The following is a 24,353-nucleotide window of genomic DNA, read 5'->3' as shown; positions in this document are numbered from 1 at the left end:
TAGTTATGCCTTCCCTTTGAAGGGAACTGAACCTGGGCATTGGGAGTGGGTCAATACACTGATATTTCAGTGAGTTCTTCTTTAAATGGGAACACATGTCGTCCTTTTCTACCCACACCTTCCCCCACCTCACCCCCCCCCCCCAATGTGCGCTGCTCAGGAAATCCCCCTTTCTTTGGCTAGAAGTTTGGGTTTAGGGGTCTGAAACTTGGGGTTATGGGTGAGGCAACCTGCAAGTCGTATGCTGCCCAGGAAATCCCCTTCTCTGACTAGAAGAACAGATTCCAAGATTATGATATCTAGGAAATTCCTCCCCCCTTCACTAACTAGAAGGCTGGGGTTCAGGATCAACATTGTCTAGGAACTCCTCTCTTAAATCATATTACTAATGCTTATCTCTGCCATGTGTCTCACCAAAATTGTCAGTAATGGCTTAGTGTCCCCCGATCCCTTCTCTACCCCAATCTGCTGTGTCCTAAGTATATCTCTAGAAGAAAGATAGAAAGGAAAAGAGTCAAGTAAAAAATGGAAAGAGATTATCCACAGGCAGCCAGCACAAAGGGGTAGCTCTTTCCCCAAGGCATGAAGCCAATCCATTCAAGTTAAATTTATCCACCTAATGGCCTGAGTCATCTCCAAACCAACCAATTCATCTTGGAGGTCAGTCTCAGTCATTGACTTAATCAGATACCTTTTGTCTTTTCAAGAAGGTGCTGATGGACGCGGCTACTCACTCATTATGAGAAGATATAATCAAAAGACCCCACAAAACAGCACCCTGCCCTTGTAAGCTCATCAAGTTGATCAGGGAACTGCTTTGATCAGCCCCTTGCATGAAAATGGAGAAGCTTTTCTTGCAAATAATCTTTAGTTTATGGCTAGAATAAAGAGAGAAAGAGAAACCATCCATCACAGAATCAAAAGAATGAACTGATGACATTTTGGTGATGACTTGCAGAAGGCTCTCCTGACCTCTGCCCTTTGGGACCAGTGCTGGGGTTTGGCATCTGAGAACCTGGACTGCTTGGCTGCTCGCTATGGTGGAATAAAAACTCAGGGAAGAAACAATATAATTATTATCATAATCATTACTGTTGTAACTTTTTCTTTGTCGTTTTCCTCTTCTTAGGCTTAACTATTATATATTTCCCCTATCTCTGCCCCACTCCCACCGCATTCATTACCCTGGGCTATGAATATGAAGTTTTAGAATATAAACATAATACTAAATAAGAAAGTGGTGGTTAGACCCTTGGGATAAAAAATGGGAATGAGGACAATTAAATTAATCATTAATCTGATTCTCTGACCTCAGAGTTGGAGGCCAGGTTGTGGCAAATCCTTAGAGGAAAGATTTCAGTGAATTAATAAAAAATAATTTATTCAATTTTTATGGCCTTTTACACTTTTAAAAAGTGGTATCACATCTATTATTTTTTGTGATGGGCATAGTATAGATGTTATCTCCATTTTACAAACATGGAAATCGACTCTTAAGTGTTTCATCTAAGGACTCACAGTTAAGGAGCTACAAAACCAGGACAAGAACCCAAGTCTCTGACTCCCCAGTTTAGTTCCCTTTTTGGTATACTTACAAAAAAGTATACTTTCTAGTATTCTTCTGGTATACTGATTTTCTCCTATTCTACAGCAGTGTGGTGTAGTGGATAGGGGACTGGAATAAGGAAGCCTGAGGTTTAAATCCCACCTTATTATCTGGGTAGTCCTGGGTAGTCACTTAACTTTGTCATGCCTCAGTTTCCTCATCTGTAAAATGAGAAGGTTGGACTCTATTTTCTATGCCAGGAGGAGAATCTGTCACTTTTTGCTGTGGATCAGTGAGCTCAGAATTGAATTTAGCAAAGCTGAGAATTGCTGGCCTACATTCTCTTTCTTAGCATTTCTCTATAACTTTGGGAATTTGGCATGAATTTTACTTTGTGTTATGAGTTTTAAGTTGAATATTAAAACAATTTTCTTCTTTAACACAGTGCGTACTCAACAAACATATTGCCTATTATGCATTAGGCTCTGTGCTTTGGATTGTGGCTAGAGATAAGAAGTATACCTTGATTTAATTGATAGAGGACACTACCAGATGAGAAAACTCCCTCTGCCAATTCTGGTTGGTACCTTCTGTTCTATAAGGCCATCTTATAGAGTGGCTAGAGCACTGAGAGGTTAAGTGATTTGCCCACACAGCCAGTATGTGTCAAAGGTGGAACTTGAATCTAGACCTTCCTGGCTTTGAGACCTCCTCTCTGTCAAATACAATAGTACCTATCTAAGCACTGTAGAGATAAAGCTCCTCAAGCTTATAGTCTATGAGGGAAACAATCTGTACATGAGTATGTATGTACAAGATAATTTCAGGGGAAAGTCCTAGTAGTTGTGGAGGAGAAACAGGACAAGTCTCATGTAAGAGATAACATTTGAGCTAAGCTTTTATAGAAACTAAAGATTCTAAGTGGCAGAGATGGGGAGAGAATGCATTTCAGACATGGGAGACAGTTCATGAGAAAGCCTAGGCAGGACACAGCATCATGGTGGTGGAAAAGCAAGAAGTACACTTGGTTTGGTTTGGATCAAAGAGTTCCTGAAGGGCAATTAGGTACAGGACAGTTCAATAGTATGGCAGGTGAAGGACAGAATAACTGAGGAAACAAAGGTTTGATCTTCCAAATATATCGATTTATCAAGCAATGCATGTCAATTGCCTAACAAATTTGGACTGGCAGCCTTCTTCAGCTTTGGCACTGAACCCTGGATACAGGGGGGGACAGACTTTGATAGGTTAAAAATAATTAATCAAATAAGACCAATTATTTAAAAGGAAACAATTAACCAGGATACAACATTAGACGGTTTGATTTCTAATTGGAGAAAAGATTAGGGGCATTCCAGTTTGTGAAGGCGTCAGTGAATAGGTGCAATTCTTTGAAATCAAAAAAAGAGGTGTTCTGCTACCCCCAAGTTCCTGTAAACAATCAAAGGAACAAGGAAACTAAAACTGATTGATCAGTATGGGGACAATTTTCAAATAGGTCAAATGGATTGCCTTAGATGTATAGTTGTGAGAAAACTCCTTGTTATCAATTTTTGGATCTAACCGTGTTTCTGGTCAGCATAACCTAGGTCCTTAGTTGAGGAGCTACAAACAGCAGGTAGAGGTCATACAACTTCCCAGGCACAGAATGCTAGGTTCAAACAATGGAATAATTTTCTTATGATTCCCATAATAGAATAAAGTTTTCTCACAAGACAGAAATTGGATTAGACTCAAAATTGAATAGAAAAGGAACTGAGCTAGCTACAGAATTGAGTCACAAGATGAAGTGTGGTTCACTCAATTCCCACAATTAACCACTTGCTGCTCCAGTTCCCTTGGTTCCTTCAATAGATAAAGTGGAGGTAGGTTCTAAAAGCTTTTAAATATCAACAGAAGACTTTATATTTGATCCTAGAGGTAACAACAGAGAGCCATTGGAGTTTATTGAGTAGGAAAGTGGCATAGTTGGACTCTATTTTAGAAGAATCACTTTAGTTTTTGTGTGGAGGTTGAATTAGAGGTGAGTGAGACTTGAGGCAGAGAGACCAATCAGGAGGCTTTTACAGTAGTCCAGACAAGAAGTAATTAGGTCCCGAACTAAGGTGGTAGTTGTGTGAGTGGTGAGAAAGAGATGGACATACCAGAGATGTTGTAGAGGGAGAATAGAAGACTTGGCAGGTGGCTGGATACAGGAAGGGATAAGAGAGAGGCAAGAGTCCAGCAAGAGTCCGGTATTACTCTGAGATGATTGGAAGGATGATGGTGCCCTGAACAGAAACAGGGAAGTTTTGAAGAGAGTTGAGTTTTGGGGTAAAGATAATGAATTTTTTTGCTTTGGACATGTTGAATTTTAGATGCTTGGGGGCATACTGGAGCTAGCTTTAAATGACTTGTAGAGCCAGTTGTTAAATTTTTGGAGTGAAAATTTATACCTCAGAAATGGGCACATGCTACAAATCAGTGCTAGATTTATTATTTTGTTAATAGTCGAGACTTAAAATAGTGGAAAAAAATGTTACTAATGCAACTTTGTGTGTGTGTGAGGCAATCAGGGTTAAGTGACCTGCTTACAGTCACAGATATACTAAGGGGAGCTACTATCTGGGGCCAGATTTGAACTCAAGTGCTTCTGACTACTAGGGCTGGTGCTCTATCCACTGTGCCACCTAGCTGTCTCCCTAATGTAGATTTTAAAAGTGTGTCCTGAATACAATTTATTTTTCTTGAGAGCTAATTATTCAAAATTCACTAGCATATCCCAGTCTATATATTCTGTTTTAGGCTGAAGGAACTCTGAATGTGAATTTTCAAAACATTAATATGGGAAGTTATTCCCATGTGACAATCGTGGTCTTTGCCACTTTCTGGGAAATATAATAAATGACTTACAAGTCATTTCTATCCAATTATTCTTTGATTTAATCAGTGAGTGTGACTACTGTGCCTTCAGTCAGGGAGAGAAAGTTCTACTTGTCAATAAGTTTATAATTTCCAAAGCCGAGGCAGACTCTTCATGGAAAGATAGATCTTCAGTTCAATTGTATGCTTCATGAAGCCAAGGACCCTTTGTGACTAGTATGGTGCTTAGGCCCTACTACCTGTTCAATAAAAATGTGTTGATTTGATTGTTGCTAGGTGAGGGCATGATCCTGTTATGGGATCATTTTCTTTTCACAGTATCTGTGGATCTGATCTTGTTTTAGCAGCTAATGACTATTGTCTTACTCATGTTTAGATCACATTGTCCCTCTTGCTCATAACCCTTCAACAGTGTCTCACTGCCCAACTAAGAAAGTTCAGACCCCTTATCCTGTAATTGAAGGCTCTTCACAGTCTGGTGCCATCTTTTTTTCTAACTTTATCTTATATGACAACTCTCCATGTAATCTGTCCTTCAACCAAACTTGACTATTCCTCTCTCGTAGAGTTCTGTACTTTGCTATTTTCCAGTCTTTTTTCCTGATTGGAATGCTTATGCCTATGTGTTGGGCCTGGAATAACCTTGCTCTGTCGCCTCCTTTCCTGTCCTTTATCCCTTTGTCTTTTGGATTTCTGGGGCAGCTGGTTGGTTTAGTGGATAGAGTGTTGCACCTGAAATCAGAGAGGAGCTTCTTTTTGAGTTCAAATCCAACTTCAGACAGTAGCTAGCTCTTATGACCCTGGGCAAGTCACTTTACCCCTTTACCTTTAGTTTTCTCATCTGTAAAATGAACTGGAGAAGGAAATGGTAAACCACTCCAATATCTTTGTCAAGAAAACCCCAAATGGGGTTGTTAAGAGTCTGATGCTACTGAAACAATTGAATAACAGAATTTGAGTTCCTATCCATCCTCTAAAGCTCAGTTCAAAAAGTGCCTCCTCTTTGAAGCCTTCACTCAGAATCCCAGTCAATTATGTTCTTTCCTTTCTTGGACATCACACAGAACTTTGGGGTTATTTTTGTCCTTTTTTTCTGTATACATCATATCTTACTCTGTATTTTGTACGTGTCATATCCTTGTACTAGACTTTAAGCCATATGAAGTTAGGGCCTATATTTTATCTATACTATATATCATTCCCTAGGGGAGTGCAAAAATCAACAGTGCACTAGTGCACTAATATATGTTTGATAAATTGTTGAATTGATTCTCACTTTATATCTGAGGGGTTCTTCAATGTACTCTAGTTATAAGGAAACCTTTAGGCCAACAGGAGAAGGTATTTTTCTCTATGTGATTGTTCTCATATGTCTCTTTTTGAAAGAACTAGAAATATATAAAGAATCAGGTTGCTACAGAAAAATAAATTGTTAGACATGTCAGTCAGTCAACAGTCAACAAGCATTTATTAAGCAATAACTATGTGTTAGGCAATGTGCTAAGGTATGGGGATACAAAGAGAGGTAAAAACACAATCCTGACCTCAAGGACCACAATGGGGAAGAAAACATGTACATGATTAGATACATATAAGCTATATGTAGTGTAGATGGAAGGTAATCAGAAAAGGGAAGGCACTATCAGTTGGGAGGCACAGGAAAAGCCTCTTGCTGAAGGTGGGATTTGAGCTAAGTAATGAAGGAAGCCAAAGAATTGAGGAGGGAATGGTGAAGGCACTTACTGTTAAAGCAATCAGTCTTCATCCCAACACTAGACCCAGTTGACCTAGTCAAGATGTGAAGACTAGGCAATAGAAGGTTTTCCAACAGTTGATGCTGTGTGTGTGTGTGTGTGTGTGTGTGTGTGTGTGTGACAAATTGAGGTGACTGGTACTGTTACATCTGGATTTGCCCCTGTCACAGGATATGCCTTAGGGGGTTTCATGGTATTGATTGGAATTTGCTTAGTCTGGGGAAAAGGGTTCAGGGATTGGAGGTGAATGTGGTTGCTATGGATGTTGTTATAGGGATCAGGTAGAACTGCAAATCACAAAATCATTATAGACTTTTTAAGTTATAGAGGACCTCAGAAGTCACTGAGTCCAATTTACGTCGGAATAAGAATCTCTTCTACAACATATTGGACATGTGGTCATCCAGTTTTTGCATTAAGATCCTTGGTGATGGAAAATCTACTACCTCCTGAGGTATCCCAGCCCACTTTTGGATAGTTCTCATTGCTAAAAAGTTTTTCCTTACATCACTCCAATTAGGACTAGAGTTATTGTTTCCCTAAAATAAGGATTAGCTTTCCTTGAAAGGCAAAAAACTGTCTTTGAGACTTGATTGACCTCCCTTAACACAGTTTCCTAATCACCGAAGGACATAAAAAATCCCAACCTCATGGAATCAAATCCCATCTGACTTGGTAGATTTCTGAAGACCATAAGTCACCATCCCCTACATTGCTGACCATATGCATTTCCTTATGAAAATGAAGGCTGTTCAGAGAAGCTAAATGCTGCTATATCTTTGCTGTGTAAGGATGAAATAAAAATACTTTTGTTAATTATTCTGAAACTCAAGAATCTTATCTCATTCCAACATTCAACCTTAACTAATAGGATGCTGTTAGTTCTGCACTTAAAGTCTAAGTTTTCTTCTGTGAGAAATGATTATTAATAGCCAGTAATTCGGGGGGAGATTCAGTGCTCTTCCCTTCTTCTGAAGTTCAGCATGAAGGACATTATTGATAATAAGATTGCATTGACTTTCCTGGATCTCAGGACAGACCCCACCCAACCTTGAAAGAAATTTAATCTAAGGTGGGGAAGCCCACAGTGTTCTGCTCAAACTAGGGTAGACTATATATTTTTTGAATTGATAGCCTAAAGCTATGGGTCCTCTGGTATGGTGATACTTTCCCTATCCAAGAGATACTCAGCCTTTCATTTTAATATAGCCTACCTCCAATTAGATTTCATTGCTGTTTGATGGACCACTTACTGATCTGAAGGGTATGTAAAATGTGAGTCACAGCCATTATTGTCTTTGGTCTAAGAGAGACAGCCAAATGACCATCCTTTTATTAATAATCTGCTGGTCTTATTAATAAAATGATTAAATTACTCAGAAACTATGTCCCTTGAACCTTTTTAATTGTCACACTTCCCTATAACTTCCACCCATGGCTTCCAATCTGTCCTCTGGGCCAAAGAAGTGTGAATCTAAAACCTCTTCTGTATCATAGCACTTCAAATACTTGAAGATAGGTACTCCTGTCTCCCCTAAGACTTCTCTTCTCTAGATTTTCCTTCAGCAAATTTTAGGGATTTGGGTCAGGGGTCCCAGGCTAGTTAGTAGTGAAGGCACTCAAGGATTCTAAACATGCCTATTGTAAGGGACCTTGGCAAAACACAATCAAGAATATTGGTAATTGAGCTTAAGGATCTAGAAATGGGTAATTGAGTTTAAAGGTCTAGAAATGAGCTTAAAGGTGTAGAAATGGGATCTAAAATAAAAGTTCACTCCTAAACCAGGATTGTTCTAAGTATGGAAAGGAGACTAGAAAGAGATAAGGTTCAAGGTTTAGGCTATAATCGTTTGGTAACAGCATAAATAATATCAAATCAGATAAAGAATTTTCTCTATTTGGCACATTCAGTTATTTTTCAGGCACATGTGTATTTTGATGCTTGGTTTCTGAAATTTCTTTTCTTAAAGAGATCTTGCTTCCACTGACTGGGTAGAGATCCAAACCAAGACCTTCACCCCTTACCCCAAAAGAATCTGAGTCCCATTGGTCCATAGGCCTTGGAATACCCCACCTTGAACCTTCCCACTTGAGGTGGCTTTCCATGCCCAACTCTGTTGCCCTTAACCTAACCTAACCCTCCACTGTTTGTTACCTCTGGATTGCCTCCAAGCTATTTTCTACCCTTGATCCCTTCAAAATCCCATTTTCTTGGTTCCTGATGTCCCATCCCTAGTTGACTCAGCTACTGGCTACTCCCATCAAGACTTTCCCTAAACACCTGTTCTACTTACTCCAGACTACTTGGCCAACCCTAGATCCCTCTCACAATCTTTCTGTATATAAGATCCATCTTGCCTCCATGAAAATACTCAGATTCAATTTAGTTCAGATTCTATCTGACCTGCTTGTCAATACAAGCGTCATAAATGATCAGATTCCTTAAGAGTCTAGCAAGTGGTTCAATTTCTTAAGTCTAGCCAATATGGTGGATCCTTAATAAACTTTGTTTTTCTTTGGATGAAAGAAGGCTTGAGTAGAATTCATGTGGGCAGGACCTGGTTGGTTGGTATTTGGGGGTCCCCAGCACCCTCCAACCTCAACAATACCATACCCTTTCTCTCTGTGGAGGTGGTCAGGCAGGTCTAAGTGGGCATGAACAGTCACTAGCAAGAAAGACAGAAGAAACATAGGATTCCTGGGAATCTAGTCTTATAGTTATGTCATGGCAGCAGAAATGGGAAAATGGATTTATCTGACAGTGAGTAAAGACTTGGACTAGGGCTATGTTGTGTTACAGCAAGAACTTTGAGTTGATGTCTATGAAATGGTATTGCAGAGAGTGTTTGAATCTTTAGATAGTTGTTGATGCTATAATGAATAAGTGCCACTCTACCTTGTGGCTTCCCTGGCTTCTTTCAAACCCCTGCTGAAGTCCTGCCTTCTACAGAAAGCCTTTCTCAATCCCCCATATTTCTAATGTCTTCCTCCTCTTATTTCCTATTTATTCTGTGTATGGCTTGTTTGAACTTCGTTTTTTTGGTCTATTGTTTCCCCTATTAGATGGAGAGCTCCTTGAGGACTGTTCTTCTAGCTTTCTTTGTATGCCCAGCTGGGTATGGTACCTGGCACAGAGTAAGTACTTAAAATACTTATTGACTGATTGACCAGGTAAAGACTCTTGGTCACCCCCCACACACTTTGGAGATAAATAAGACAGAGCCCCCATAACTTTAACAGGGCTTTTATTATTTTTTTTTCTTTTTCTTTTTTTTAAATTTTTTAAAAATTTATTTACTTAACTTTTAACATTCATTTTCACAAAATTTTGGCTTCCAAATTTTCTCCCCATTTGTCCCCTCTCCCCACCCCAAAACACCGAGCATTCTAATTGCCCCTATCACCAATCTGCCCTCTCTTCTATCATCCCTCCCTTCCCTTGTCCCCATCTTCTCTTTTGTCCTGTAGGGCCAGATAACTTTCTATACCCCTTTACCTGTATTTCTTATTTCCTAGTAGCAAGAACAGTACTCAACAGTTGTTCCTAAAACTTTGAGTTCCAAATTCTCTTCATTCCTCCCTCCCCACCCATTCCCTTTGGGAAGGCAAGCAATTCAATATAGGCCATGTCTGTGTAGTTTTGCAAATGACTTCCATAATAGTCATGCTGTGTAAGACTAACTGTATTTCCCTACATCCTATCCTGCCCCCCATTGCTTCTATTCTCTCTTTTGATCCTGTCCCTCCCCAAGAGTGTTGACTTCAAATTGCTCCCTCTTCCCATTGCCCTCCCTTCCATCATTCCCCCCACCCTGCTTATCCCCTTCTCCCCCACTTTCCTGTATTGTAAGATAGGTTTTCATACCAAAATGAGTGTGCATTTTATTCCTTCCTTTAGTCAAATGTGATGAGAGTAAACTTCATGTTTTTCTCTCCCCTCCCCTCTTTTTCTCTGCACTAAAAAGTCTTTTGCTTGCATCTTTTATGAGAGATAATTTGCCCCATTCCATTTCTCCCTTTCTCCTCCCAATATATTTCTCTCTCACCCTGTAATTTCATTTTTTAAAGATATAATCCTATCCTATTCAATTCACTCTGTGCTCTCTGTCTCTGTCTCTGTGTTTGTTTGTTTGTTTGTGTGTGTGTGTGTGTGTGTGTGTGTGTGTGTGTGTGTGTAATCCTACCAACTACCCAGATACTGAAAAGTTTCAAGAGTTACAAATATTGTCTTTCCATGTAGGAATGTAAACAGTTCAACTTTAGTAAGTCCCTTATGACTTCTCTTTGCTGTTTACCTTTTCATGCTTCTCTTCATTCTTGTGTTTGAAAGTCAAATTTTCTTTTCAGCTCTGGTCTTTTCATCAAGAATGCTTGAAAGTCCCCAATTTCATTGAAAGACCATTTTTTCCCCTGAAGTATTATACTCAGTTTTGCTGGGTAGGTGATTCTTGGTTTTAGTCCTAGTTCCTTTGACTTCTGGAATAACCTATTCCATGCCCTTTGATCCCTTAATGTAGAAGCTGCTAGATCTTGTGTTATCCTGATTGTATTTCCACAATACTTGAATTGTTTCTTTCTAGCCACTTGAAATATTTTCTCCTTGACCAGGGAACTCTGGAATTTGGCCACAATGTTCGTAGGAGTTTCTCTTTTTGGATCTCTTTCAGGCGGTGTTCTGTGGATTCCTTGAATACTTATTTTGCCCTCTGGTTCTAGAATATCAGGGCAGTTGTCCTTGATAATTTCATGAAAGATGATGTCTAGGCTCTTTTTTTGATCATGGCTTTCAGGTAGTCCCATAATTTTTAAATTGTCTCTCCTGGATCTATTTTCCAGGTCAGTTGTTTTTCCAATGAGATATTTCACATTATCTTCCATTTTTTCATTCTTTTGGTTTTGTTTTGTGATTTCTTGGTTTCTCATAAAGTCATTAGCCTCCATCTGTTCCATTCTAATTTTGAAAGAACTGTTTTCTTCAGTGAGCTTTTGAACCTCCTTTTCCATTTGGCTAATTCTGCTTTTGAAAGCATTCTTCTCCTCATTGGCTTTTTGAACCTCTTTTGCCAATTGAGTTAGCCTATTTTTCAAGGTGTTATTTTCTTCAGCATTTTTTTGGGTCTCCTTTAGCAAGGTGTTGACCTGCTTTTCATGCTTTTCTTGCATCTCTCTCATTTCTCTTCCCAGTTTTTCCTCCACCTCTCTTACTTGATTTTCAAAATCCTTTTTGAGCTCTTCCATGGCCTGAGTCCATTGGATGGGCTGGGATACAGAAGCCTTGATTTCTGTGTCTTTCCCTGATGGTAAGCATTGTTCTTCCTCATCTGAAAGGAAGGGAGGAAATATCTGTTCACCAAGAAAGTAACCTTCTATAGTCTTATTTTTTTTCCCTTTTCTGGGCATTTTCCCAGCCAGTGACTTGACTTCTGAGTGTCCTCTCCACACCCACTTTGCCTCCAGATCCACCCAGCCAGAACTTGGGGTCTGAGATTCAAATGCTGCTTCCCAGCCTCAGGGCTTTTGGCAGGGGCGAGGCAGCTATTCAGTGTGAGATTAAGTTCAGGTGTGCGGGTGGGGGCAGGGCCACCTCACAGGGATCAGTTACCTCAGGGAGTTTATGGGGAGACCTTCAACAATGGATCCAAGCTCCTGCCTGCTTTGGGAGCCCTTGTATGCTGCCACCTCTGCTGCTGTCTCCCGAGGGGGCCTGAGTTATGGAGACACCCTGCTCCCCTCCTGGAAAGCTGAAAAGACCCTCTCACCAACCTTTGGCACCTGTGGGTAGAGGGACCTGTGAGGCTGCCGGATATCCTGTCCCTGAAACCTGCTCGGATCTGCTCCTCTTGGTGCCTCAAGGCCAAGGCAGGGCTGGGCTCTGCTGCGGGTCTGGTGAGCGATGGACCTTTCGAGTCAGGTTTTCAGGTCTCTCTGGAACAGAAATCTCCTCTGCTCCATTGTTCTGTGGCTTCTGCTGCTCCAGAATTTGTTAGGAGTTCTTCTTTAGAGGTAATTTATGGGCTGTGGGTTCGGAGCTAGCATATGTGTATCTTTCTACTCCACCATCTTGGCTCCTCCTCCAGGGCTTTTAGAATAAGGAAAAAGTCAGTAGTTGTGGATTGATGGATGGCTACCATCAGACTTCATCAGACTGACTTCATTAGTTTTCTGCATGAAATAGGGCTATAGAACCTCCGCTGACTTTGCCTGTCACACATCTTTTTATGGTAGTAGCCCACAGGATTATCATTATACTAAGGTCAACAATACTAGTCTATTCAGAAACTCCTGGGGAATATGCCAGATTTTCCTGTGCAAAAATCCCACTTTAATAGAATTAGATAGAACTTTAGAGAAGGGAGCATCCTATAGTTTAAATCTTTCATGATCACAGCTCTGATATCTCTTTTGAATTTGTGGCGGAGGTAAGGACTGGTACAGAATCAAGATGACTCAGGAAGATACAGTTATGATTTTCTTCCCCCTACCCTTAAAAGCATGTTTGTGCTTTTTTCCCCCTTTGAGATCTAATCTTCGTTGTTGCAAGTCAGTTGTTAAGTATTTAGCACATCCAAGTTTGACTGATCCATCACTGTTTCAAGGGAGGTGGCCCTTGGTTCTTGAAGGCTGTGCCATTTGGGTGTAGGCTTACATAGGTCCTGTCACACTGGAAAGCTTTGATAACAGGTCCATTGATAGAGTTCATTGTATGTCATCTGTCTTGGGAATAGCTGTGTTAAGTTCAGAAAAGTTTATTACCTGAGGGTTGGACCCCATGATGCAAATTCATTTCATCATATAAATAGACATGGAAAGGTTGCCCTGTGCATATGTATAAGGAGGACCCACAGGAATATACTTATGGATCTTTGAAGTATTGAAAATGTGGTACTAAGTAAATAGTTAATGAAAAAACCTTCTTCCCATCAAACTCCTTGGCATTGTCCAATGGGTCAACATTAGGAAAGGATATTATTTCATCCGTAGAAATGGCATTAAAGAAGAGGTGTTACCATTTGTTTTGCCACTGTACTCTAAGGCAGCACTACTTAAACTGAGGGTCTTGACCCCATATGGGGTCTTGAAAAATTTGGCAACAGTAAAAGGTTTCTGAATGTGTAATGATGAAAAATTAATTCAGAATCAAATGTGTAATGAATTCGAGGTGTTTCTGGCAGCTCTTGCCTGTGTTGCATCTTACAACTTCACAGCAGCCTTGGTTCTGAACACAAAGTGTGCTCACTTTGCACTGCACATGTTGTCAGGCCATGAAAAGTTTAAGAAGCCCAGCCTAAGGAACGTTAGGCCTTTCCATCTGACTTGCAGCTAAAACTTCATCTCTGTGGCATCTCCATTCATTAGAACTTGAGCCCCTTGAGAGAAGGGAATGTCTTGCTTTTTTATTTTAGTAGCCCTATGCTATTTATTGATAAGGTACTCTTAGTTAGGTACAATAATAGAATGACATAATGAGAATGAACACTTACAAGTACTGAGAGAGTAGGCAGAGAAAAGGCATTTTCTGTCTTCCTTCTGAAAGACTTCATGGAGGCTTCAGAAAAATTTCTGAAACAAGTGAAATAAAGGCAATCAGTAATAAACTCTCCCCCCTCAGACTTCTCTTGACCCTTGATTATAGCCTCTTTTGGGTTCCTATCATGTTTTAGTTATTTGTGTATCTGCCATGTAGAATATGTCATATCCTTCTACTTGATACTAAGGTCCATGAGGGCAGAGTCTGGGTTTTATAAAGGTCTCTTTTAAGTGAGTGGGGCATCAGCAGTGTGGAGGAGTGTATGAGGGAAATGTGGAGGTACTCATTCTGGAATGAGAATTGCCTGTTCTTATTGAATGAATGTTACCTGAATATCTTACCCCAGTACGTACTATAATTGGGCTTTATGCAACAGACTACTTGAAATCCACTCCTGATTACCAAATTAAATAAATCCAGCCCCAGGTTGCTACCTGAATATTGTATTTAATTCTTTTCATTTGGCTGAATGTTGAGCAGCCAAGACAGTTGTGCTGTTGACATATCACTAGGAGGTAGGAGCTATCAGCACAAATTTCCTTTTTGTAAGCTGAACTTAGAATATTCATTATTTTGCTGGAAGGGATGGAGGCTGGAACCACTTCTATAGGATAAAAATCACTCTGGCTCTTGTGGTTGTCATGCCAACAATGTATAACCTTCTTTCATGATTGGCTCTAAACACCCCTCATAATGCTTCACTGAGAAGCCAGGGTTTGACGGGGAATGACACCAGCTAAAAAGGCCATAGGCAAGTGCAACATATAAAAATGGGCTCTGTGACAGGTTAGTTTCTCCACATCCTATGCTGGGTCAATCTCCCTTGAGAAGTAGGGACTGTTCGACCTCCCTGAGAAAAGGAGGAACAATTAGGAAGTTTAGTTGTGTCTGAGGTGATTTGAGCAGAGGCTGGATGAGCCTGGACAGAACTCTGAAAACCTTCTTGGGAATAATCATTTGGGTAGGACCAAGTTCTTGGTGGTATTGGCTTTTTACGTATTGTCTCATCTCTTAGATGGGGCGATCTTATTTTTATATTTGTATTTCTAGTACTTACTATTGGGCTTTGCACATAATGTTTATAAAGGCTTTATTCATTTATGAATTTTCACTAATGCTACCAATTTATAATTCCCTCTTCAATAAACAAATTTATTTTGAAATATGCACATTTCAATGGTGTTCATTAAGTGAAACAATATGCTCTGTTTGAGCTGAAGGTGGATCCTAATTTATGATTGTCAACAAGGTATATAGTTTGTATATATGTAGATATATATTTACTTTACCTTATTTGTAATTTAAAAATAAAAAATATAAATGATGAAAGGAAGGGGAAAATTTTATTCTCTGTCATTGGAGACAGGATGGCTCTAGTTTCTGGCTGAAAAAAAAACTGGCTGGTGTCTGTGGTTGAGTAGAGAAGACTTTGAAAGGTGCTCTTGCACCATGACTTAGCTTGGTTGAGATATTTTAAAGACAGTGTAACCAGTATCCTTTGCCAGTGACCCTGTGGTCTGAAGGTGATAGAAAATAAAATATATTTTAAAAATTGAAGAAAAGAATAAAAATATTTTGTTTCTATTGCCATTTTGCTTTCCCTCTCACTTTCTTTTCCTTCCTGTTTTGTTATTATTGGAATAAGCTATTGTAAGTGGATAAAAACACTGTAATTTTCAAAGGAAATGGTGGAAGCTTTTTTTCCTATCATTCCAACTAGAGGCAGATAGGCATCATAGAGGAGAAAGGGCTGGGCCTGGAGTCAGGAGGACTTGAGTTCAAATCCAGCCTCAGACACTAACTAGCTGTGCGATCCTGGGCAACTCACAACTTCTGCCTGCCTCAGTTTCCTCAGCTGCAGAATGGGGATAATAATAGTACCTACCTCTCAGAGGATCAAATGAGATGATGTGTAAAGAGCTTAGCATAGTTCCTGGCATATATAGTAAACACTTAATAAATTCCCTTCTTCTCTTTTTTCCCTCCTTCCCTTTCTTCCTTCTTTCTTCCAAGTTCCTCCCTCTCTCTTTTCCTTTCTTCCCTCCATATAGCACTTTTAAGTGGGAAGAATTTTGACTAGAATTCAGAAGAGGCGGAAAGACCGATGATACAGTTTTTCAGGAAGATCATTAGTTTGGCATTCACAGGAGCATGGATTAAGTATTTCTGCCACTGATTGGCTATGTGGCTTAAGGAGAGTGATTTATACTTCCCTGGGTCTCCTGTATTTATTTAAAAGTTAACATTTGCTTAGGAAAGCCATCCAGAAAATTTTGATGCAGGGGGAACAGAGACTTTTGCTATGGTGGCAGGAGTATAGGAACTGAGTTGTCAGATTTGCTTCTCTTGTTTCAATGTTACTAATTGTCTTCTTAAAACTTTCCACAGATTCAAAGTAATTGACATGGTTCAGGTGTAAGTTGCCAAAAGCAAGTTACCAGAAGTGTGACAGGAAGTGACTATCCCTAACATAAATAACTAAGGGAAAGGTTTAGGTTTAGGGAATTTATGGGGGAAGGAAGAAAGAGAGAATAAGAGAAACCGGGGGAAAAAAGTCTTCACATATACTAGAGGAGATCTTTTGGGTGCTGGCTGGCTGGAACTTGTAAGCATGACTTACAAAAGGGTTGAAAATGTAATTAACCCCAGGTATGCTTAGGACAGTCTCTCACATGAGTAGATAAAAATAAGGCAGATGACAACTCTAGTAGACAGAAGCAGTGGTTTGTCAGAGAAACAGCAAATGTCACCTTTGGAAGCAAAATGGAGTAGCTGTGAGACATGGACAATTAATTCCTGAGAGATGAAGCCATAAAAAAAAATCTAGTGTTGCCCTTGGATACTCTAGAGTAATATTCCTTTTCCAAGAAGTGTAGGAAACCATCAGAGAGTGTGTCTTCTTGTATATGGATCAGGTTGATTCTTTTACTTGATTTTACTACTTGACATTACTAGAGCACTATGGACAAAGGCAGTTACTGTCTACTGCTTTTGCCTTATTTCATAAAAGACTTGGGAATGAACTTGGAATAGACTTGGAAGGGTATATTTATTTCAAACCATGTCTGATCAGAAATCCTCTCTACAACATTCTAGACAAATGATCATCTATTATTCTCTTCAAGATTTCTGCTGCTGGAGAGTGCATTTTGTTCCCAAAGTTTCACTTTTGGATAGGTTTAGTTGTTAAGAAATTTTATTGAGTAGAAATCGTGTGTGTGTGACTTTCATACACTACTTTCAGTTCTGTTCTCTATATCCAAGTAAGCAAATCTAATGTATCCTTTAATTGACAATCTTTCATTTATTTGAAGACAAATTTTTCCTTTCCTCCCTCTTCTCCCTCTCTTTCTCCCCCACCCCTTCCCTCATCTTCACTCTCACCAAAGCCTTCAACTGATTCACACAAGGCATGGCTTCAAGTCTCTTCACCTTTGTAGTTGCCCTCTTCTGAGAATGTCACATGTTTTTAATATCCTCTCAAAATGAGGCACTCAGAACACAAATGTCGTGAGACTGTCACCTATCTTGTTCTGAATATTCTGCTTCTATGGAAGGTAGTGAGCTCCCTATAACCTGATAGTACGCATAGCAAGGGAACAAAAAGAATACCTATTCAAACGTTATCTGTGAATCTAAACTTCACAGAACAAATCTCCTTAATAAAAGGATTTGTTCTGTAAACTTTGGACTCAGTCAAAAGGTTGGACCCAGAGACCTAGAAGACCTTGAGGCCACAGATTCCCTACTCCTGAGTACTAACCTAATCCATACTGACCTCTCTCAGTTTACCTCCACTTCATGACTACCTAGCAATCTAAACTTTATAAGATCTAGGAAGGCTTCATTCTTTTCTTTCCATTCCCAGTACTTGGAACATAGCTGTTATTAAATGCTTGCTGTTTGGTTTGTAGACTCTTTCTACCCATGAGTTCTTTGGCCTGACTCCACCATGGCATTCTGGCATACCCTTTTATTTCCAGGCATGTCCTACTACCCTTTTTGTTGTTTAGTTGTTTCAGCTGTATCTGCTTTTTTGTGACCACATTTGGAGTTTTGTTGACACAGATACTAGAGGATTTGCCATTTCCATCTCTAGTTCATTTTTATATGAGGAAACTGAGGCAAATTGGCTGAAGTGACTTGCCCAGGGTCACACAGCTACTAACTGTCTGAGGCTGGATTTGAATTCAAGAAATGAGTCTTTCTGACTGCAGGCCCAGCACTCTTACCACCCTAGACCTGTTAATTACCCTTAACTACAAAAAGACCTTAGCCCTGTCTGTGCAGGGGTCAGAGACCTACTATCTGCTTTCACTTTCTGCTTTAGTTTGCTGATGTTAAATTCTTCAGAGTTAGTGTCCTGTTTGGGGAGGTCTGGTGACAGCACAGTACAGTGACAGAAGGAAAATACTAATGTGACAGAAGAAATTTTTAAATTGGACCAGGATTTTGTGATCTTTCTTCTTTGAAGTCTGCAACTTTAATAGAGAATGATTTAGCATGGAAATATCAGTCTTCCAGCATTTATGGCTTATGTGAATTGACTGAATTGACTTTTGTTGTAAGTCGTTAAAAAAACCCAGGACTAATTTCTCTATCATTGATTGGATTAATTTATAGTCAGTTTGATATTTAAGATGTCCCAATGTCCTAAAGTGACTATTTTTCTGTTTGATATTCTCTGTGGCTCAGACTTTGCCCTGCCCTGGGGCTCATTTATTGTTAATTATTCTTTTCTTCTGAGGACAGCTGTCAGTTTGACATTCCTTCTCAATGCCAAGACAGGAGTCTATATTCTTTCTCTCTCAAGCTCCTTCATGGATTTTCCCACATATTGAAATAAGGTCAGACTCTGCTTCTGAGCATTACTTAGGAACATTTTTCTAAGTCTTACATAGAGTGCTTTGGATAAATCCAATACTTAGAGTGATGGACTAGAACTTAGCTGTAAAAATTCTAAATAGGTGGGGATAAGGAGCTGAACAGGTGCAAGAGGTGAACCAGACAGCATCATCAGTGGATTGCCCCTGACTTTGAATCTCACATCTGTCTCTGATTTGGATGTGACGTCGGGCAAGTTATTTCCTGTGCTCCTCCTATAAAATGGGTCCCATAATATAGTTCTTCCATCTGTCCTCACAGGATGTTGTAAATATCATGGGAAGGAAGTGTCCTGATGTGTGAAATAAAGAGTTATCTAGCTAATGGTAGGTAAAAGGGAAAAAAACCCCAAACAAACAGAGCTTCAAGTTGACCGCAGACTCGATTTAAGCATTGTGATGTGGTTGCAAAATGTAGCTAATGAGATCTTAGGGTTCATTAATTATAGTGTCTAGTTCGGATCTAAGGGAAGTCATGGGTCTAACTCTGTTTTAGTCGAGGTAAGACCTCATCTAGTGGACAGTGTCCAATTGTATGTCTTGTATTTTAAGAATATGTGTGTGAGAGTGGCAATCAGGATGGTGAAGAGTCTGGGGACTGTGTCATTTCAGGAATAGCAGGGATGTTTAGCTTGGAGAAGAGAAGGTTTGAGGGGAAAGGTGGTGGTTAAGACAAGGTTGTCTTCAGAAAGTTGAAGAGCTATCATAAGTAAGGGCAAGAATTAAATTTAGGATGTTAAAGGAGCATTAGATGCCATCTAGACTACCCCTCCCCTCTCATTTTATAAATAAGAAAACAGAAGCTCAGTGGGCTTAAGTGGTGTATCAAAAGTTTTGCAGGTAGTGAGGAGCAGACACAGGATTTGAATGCAGACCTTCTTTTCAGATCTCTGGATTTTTTCTACTCTGTAGGTTGCCTCCATAGTGGGAAATCAAGGCTAGATTCCCTAAACTCTCCGGCCCAATTTCACTTCAGTTACTAGAGCCAGGTGACTGCTTTCTCAGTAACTTAGGTAAAAGTATCTTCGTATAGCAAAAATGTTTCAATTATCTAATTCAGGCCATCTGCCTGAAAAGAAGCAAGTTTAACTGGAAGTTATGAAAGTTCTTCAACTTTCTTTTGTGTTATGAAACCCTTTGTTAGACTGGTGAAGTCTATGGATCAGAAATATTTCTAAGAAACTGAAAAAATGCATCAAAGACATAGAATTGCAAAGGAAGCCAATGATATAAAAATATAGTTATCAAAATATGTTTTAAAAAAAAACCTTGTGAGTTTGTAGATTCTTGAAGAGGTCCTTTCATTTAATTTATCTTCTTCTAGGTTATCCTCTTGGCTTTCTTGTCTTATTGGCAATGAAAAGCGTTATTGTTCTATTTTGTTCCCAGTTAGAGAGGCATTTGTGAGCTGGGTGATTTCTTCATGCGTGAGGCTCTTAGGAGAGCAGAGGCTGTAGCTTGCTTGAATTTCATCAGACTGTTAATCCATGGTTTTATTGTCCTTCTCCCAGTTGTTCACACAGAAAGGTGTGGGGCCCCCAGACTGTGGAATTGTACAAATGATGGGTTGATGGAGTGCTGCCATCTCTTGGCTGTGCAAATGACAGAGGCTTTCAGCGACTTATGAGGTGATCTTTTTAGATGAGAGCCTTCATTCTAAATGTTGGGCATAAATAACTTAGCATGCATTGTTGACAATTGTGCTGGCCCTCCTGTGTATTTTCTTGGGTTTGAAAAATGAAGGTAATAGCTACATTTGAAAAGTATTTCTTTGAAGAGAGGGAAATTTGCCTTCTGTCTCTTTTGGTCATTTGGGCCTATAATGTTTTTCTAGGCAACTTTTCGGGTGCTGCATAGAGAAGGTTAGTAATAGAATTCAGGCTTGAAAGAAGCCCTTGGAGTTAAGTGCTCTAATCCCACGTAGGAAAGAGAAAATGGGAATTGAAACAGGGGGAGTTTACTGTTGAATTCCCACTCTTTACAAAATTGTCAAGTACATGATGTTCTATGCCCTTCCCTGCTTCGTTCAGCCAACAGGCATTTATTAAGCACTTAGTATGTGTAAGGCAAGGTGCTAGATACTGGAGGTACAAGAATGACCAAAACGCAACAAAAGCTTCCTTTCCCTCCCTTTGGTTTTCTTTCTCTGGACTGTCTTCTTTTAGTTTATCCTCCCTTTAATTTTATCCTTCTTCCCAAGATGAATTCTTCCCTTGTAACAAAAGAAGACAATTAATTAAAATCAAGCCACACAGCGGTCTTCGATAGCATCTGCAACATTCTGCTGCACTTCCTATTGTTTCTCCATTTATTCTGTCAAGATCTGTGATTTCATTGGCATTAGAACTGATGAAGAAACTTATTTGCCATTGCAGAGATGAATTAGAGGGTTCCCTGGGGCATGGAGAAGTTTTGGGAGTTGGCCAAAATTACAGATAGTAGATGTCAGAAGCTGGATTTGAACCCGGGTCTTTCGGAATCTAAGGGTGGCTCTCCACTAATTCTATGATGATGACAAAGGATTATGATGATGATGACAGATATTTAGATAATGTTTTAAGGCTAGGAAAACACTTTACACGCATTATCTAGGTTGATCCTCATAGCAATCTTATCATGTATTATCCCTACTGGTACTCTTAGGTCAGTTTTACAGATAACGAAATTGAGTTTCAGAGAGGTTAAGTGATTTGGCTAGGGTCATACAGTTAAGTATCAGATGAACTTGAATTCAGGCCTCTCTTAAGGCAGGGGCTCTTAATTTTTTTTTTTTAAACTATAATACACCTTTTTGGTAGTCTAGGGAGGTCTATGAATCCATTCTCAGAATGTTTTTAAATGCTTAAATAAATTGAATAGGATTACAAAGTAAATCAATTATATTGAAACGTAGTTATGAAAATATTTTAAAAAATAAGTACACAGACCCCAGGTAAAAAAACTCTTACTCTAAGGTGTTAGCAAACCTTAAGCTCTTAGTGTGTTAGTCTTCCCAAGGAAATTTGCATTTAAAAATATTATTTCTTTATTTTTAACATTCATTAAAAAAAAATTTAAGTTCTGAATTCTCTCCTTCCCTCTTCCCACCCTCACCCACCCATGAAGAAGGCAAGAAATGTGATATCAATTATACAGATGAAATTATGTAAACATATTTCCACATTAGCCATGTTGCAATAAAAAAAGCAAGACAAAGAAAAGAAAGTGAAAAAATTATGCTTCACTCTGCATTCAGACTGTTTTTTTCTCTGGAGGTGGATAGCAGTTTTCATCGCAAGTCCTTCAGAACTGTGATGGATCAGAATAGCCAAGTCACTCACATTTGATAATCGTACAAAAATGCTGTTAGAATTCTGTGTATATAGTGTTCTGGTTCTGCTCATTTCACTTTGCCTCATGTAAATCTTCCCAGCTTTTTCTGAAACCATCCTCGCCCATCATTTCTTATAGCACAGTACTGTTCCATCACGATCATATACCACAACTTGTTCAGTCATTCGCCAATTGATGGGCATCCCCTCAAATTCCAATTTTTTGCTGCCATAAAAAGAGCTGCTATAAATATTTTTGTACAACTAGGTCTTTGTCCTTTGATCTCTTTGGGATATAGGTCTAATACTGCTGGGTCAAAGGGTATATGCACAGTTTCATAAAATTTTTTATATGCCTCTTTGGGCATAGTTTCAGATTGTTCTCCAGAAGGGTTGGATCAGTTCACAACACCCTCAGCAATGCGTTAGTGTCTCATTTTTTTTCACATTCTCTCTAGTATTTGTCATTTTCCTTTTTTGTTGTGTTAGCCACTCTGATAGGTGAAGAGGTACCTCGGAGTTGTTTTAAGGAAATTTGCATTTTAGTAGGCAATTCGGAAAACAGTAAAAAGCTTTCTAAATTAAAGGAATGAATCTTAAATGACAAATTTTCAGCCTCTGGGTAGGATATGATTAAAATCATACTATATTTAGACTGACCCCTTACTCTGATTATTCATAAGACTGAGACTTCTTGGGTAGTCTTGGACAGGGTCTGTCAGGCCTGGATAGTTTTAGAGCAGAGACAGGTTTTTCAGTATCCCAAGTGGCAGGGAAGACTGGCTTTTCAAGGTTTAAGAGTTCTTACTGCTGGTACTCAGGAGACAAATTTGTGTGAATTGAACCTTAGTCCATTAAAAACTGATTAAAATACCTTTCACTACTCAAAGGCTAGGTTATTCTAAGCCAAGGCAGACATATTACAATATTATTAAAAGGCCTTGGAGAAACTTGTCAATATTCTCAGAAAATTTGGCTGGTGTATTGCGTTAGTCTATCCAGATCAATAGGGCTGGGATGCTGGCTCTGCTGCCTCTTATTTAATTTGCCATTTATAAGTTTGGTTGGGCCAATGAGTCCAAACAATTCTAATACCTAAGATAAACAAGCAGAGCAGCAAATCAAACTGGATTTGTTGGTACAATTACGCAATAAGGAATCTGAGTGACTGGGGTTGAACTCTATGGCAAATTTGAATATAAATGTTTGTAAGTCACAAGGTGGCTTTAAATCCCAGGAATGGTAAGCAGTTCCACATTTCCAGCTTTTTTAAAGGCGGTGTTTGGTGAGTAATATCTGCTTTTGCTCTGCAAATTTAATTCTTGAGAAAGATTGTCTTTCTTCTAAGGGGTGAGTTAAGCCCAAGCTGTAGGATTTAAGAACTCTCCTATAAAGAGTTCGGTGAAAGCTCCATGCTATCTAATGGGGCGGCTTTATGAGTGTCCTTTCAAGTTACACCTTCTCTTTGGAGGGCGAGGAATTTTTCAGTTGTCGATTCAGTGAGATGGTCTAGGTTAAGAAGTATACAGTAGGCATTTTAGGTTCTAGGCAGGGTGATGTCCAGGGTGGGTGAATCCTTGGTACTTGGGTCTCATGGTATGGTAGACCCTGGGTACTACTTGGGGCTGGGCAAACTGTGTGATACTTCCAGCCAGTTGGTGCTTACAAAATGGTTTCTTAATCATTAAATTTTTAGTGGTCTCAGTATTCTCATCTATGAAAGGAGGTTATATGTGTGGAAGATTTCTAACATCATCCAGCAGTCCAGGCCACTTATTTAATAAAAAAAAGTATCTAAGTTCAAGAAATTGACATGATAATGCAGAAGGTCTCATAGCTATTTAGTGTCTAAATTTGGCCTAGAACCTAAGTCTCCTTGAGCTAGATGTCCAGCTTTTCTTTTTCCTCTAGCATCCTGTTACTCAACAAGGATTAAAATATTATCAGTTTATGGGGTTGAACTTGACCTTTTCTGTTTATACACATGCCTGAAGGCTGCATTTTGGGTTTTTGTGACTTCTTTTTCCCTCCTCAAAGGCTTTCTTGGATTTCTCTTTAATGTAATTTCACTTACATAAAGAAGCCTCTATGTGTGTAGGGGTGAGGCAGAGAGGGGAGGAGGATGTGCCTGGTTCAAAGTGTGATTTTCTTTAGGCGCAATATCCACACCAAATGAAAGAATGTTAGATTTAGAAGGGACTTTAAATATTATATAATCCAGTTATACATTTTAGGGATTAAGCATATTAGAGGGGAATGTAAAGTCCTATCATTCACACTTGGGTCTTTACAGTAGGCCATGATTAAAATATGTATTATGAAAATAACAAGAATAAAGTTGGAACATACCAGGATCATAACGGAGCATGCAATATTAGGAACCAGCCTCTCTACATAGATCTGGGCTACATTTGGGTCTGTTGGGGTTAGATTGTCTCTGTGTCATGGAACTATGCTGCAATGCGTTGA

The 24,353-nt window shown here is 39.3% G+C and overlaps 1 long non-coding RNA gene across 9 annotated transcripts in view; it reads left to right on the top strand.

Annotated features, from left to right (window-relative positions):
• The window catches only part of LOC140506244 (uncharacterized), a 444,115-nt gene that overhangs the window by 30,051 nt on the left and 389,711 nt on the right, over positions 1-24,353 (top strand). The window contains exon 1 of one of the 9 annotated variants that reach the window (XR_011967836.1): positions 245-3,411. The exons of 7 other annotated variants lie outside the window; for them this stretch is intronic. This is a non-coding gene — a long non-coding RNA (uncharacterized lncRNA). Of the gene's footprint in view, positions 1-244; positions 3,412-11,330; positions 23,170-24,353 lie in introns of those variants that run through there. One more of the 9 variants, XR_011967834.1, reaches the window with a different exon arrangement.

Source organism: Notamacropus eugenii, chromosome 5 (assembly GCF_028372415.1).
Source record: "Notamacropus eugenii isolate mMacEug1 chromosome 5, mMacEug1.pri_v2, whole genome shotgun sequence".
NCBI classification, from domain to species: Eukaryota; Metazoa; Chordata; class Mammalia; order Diprotodontia; family Macropodidae; genus Notamacropus; species Notamacropus eugenii.
The sequence above is the reverse complement of the archived record's forward strand: the minus strand, read 5'-3'. Positions and strand labels throughout refer to the sequence as shown.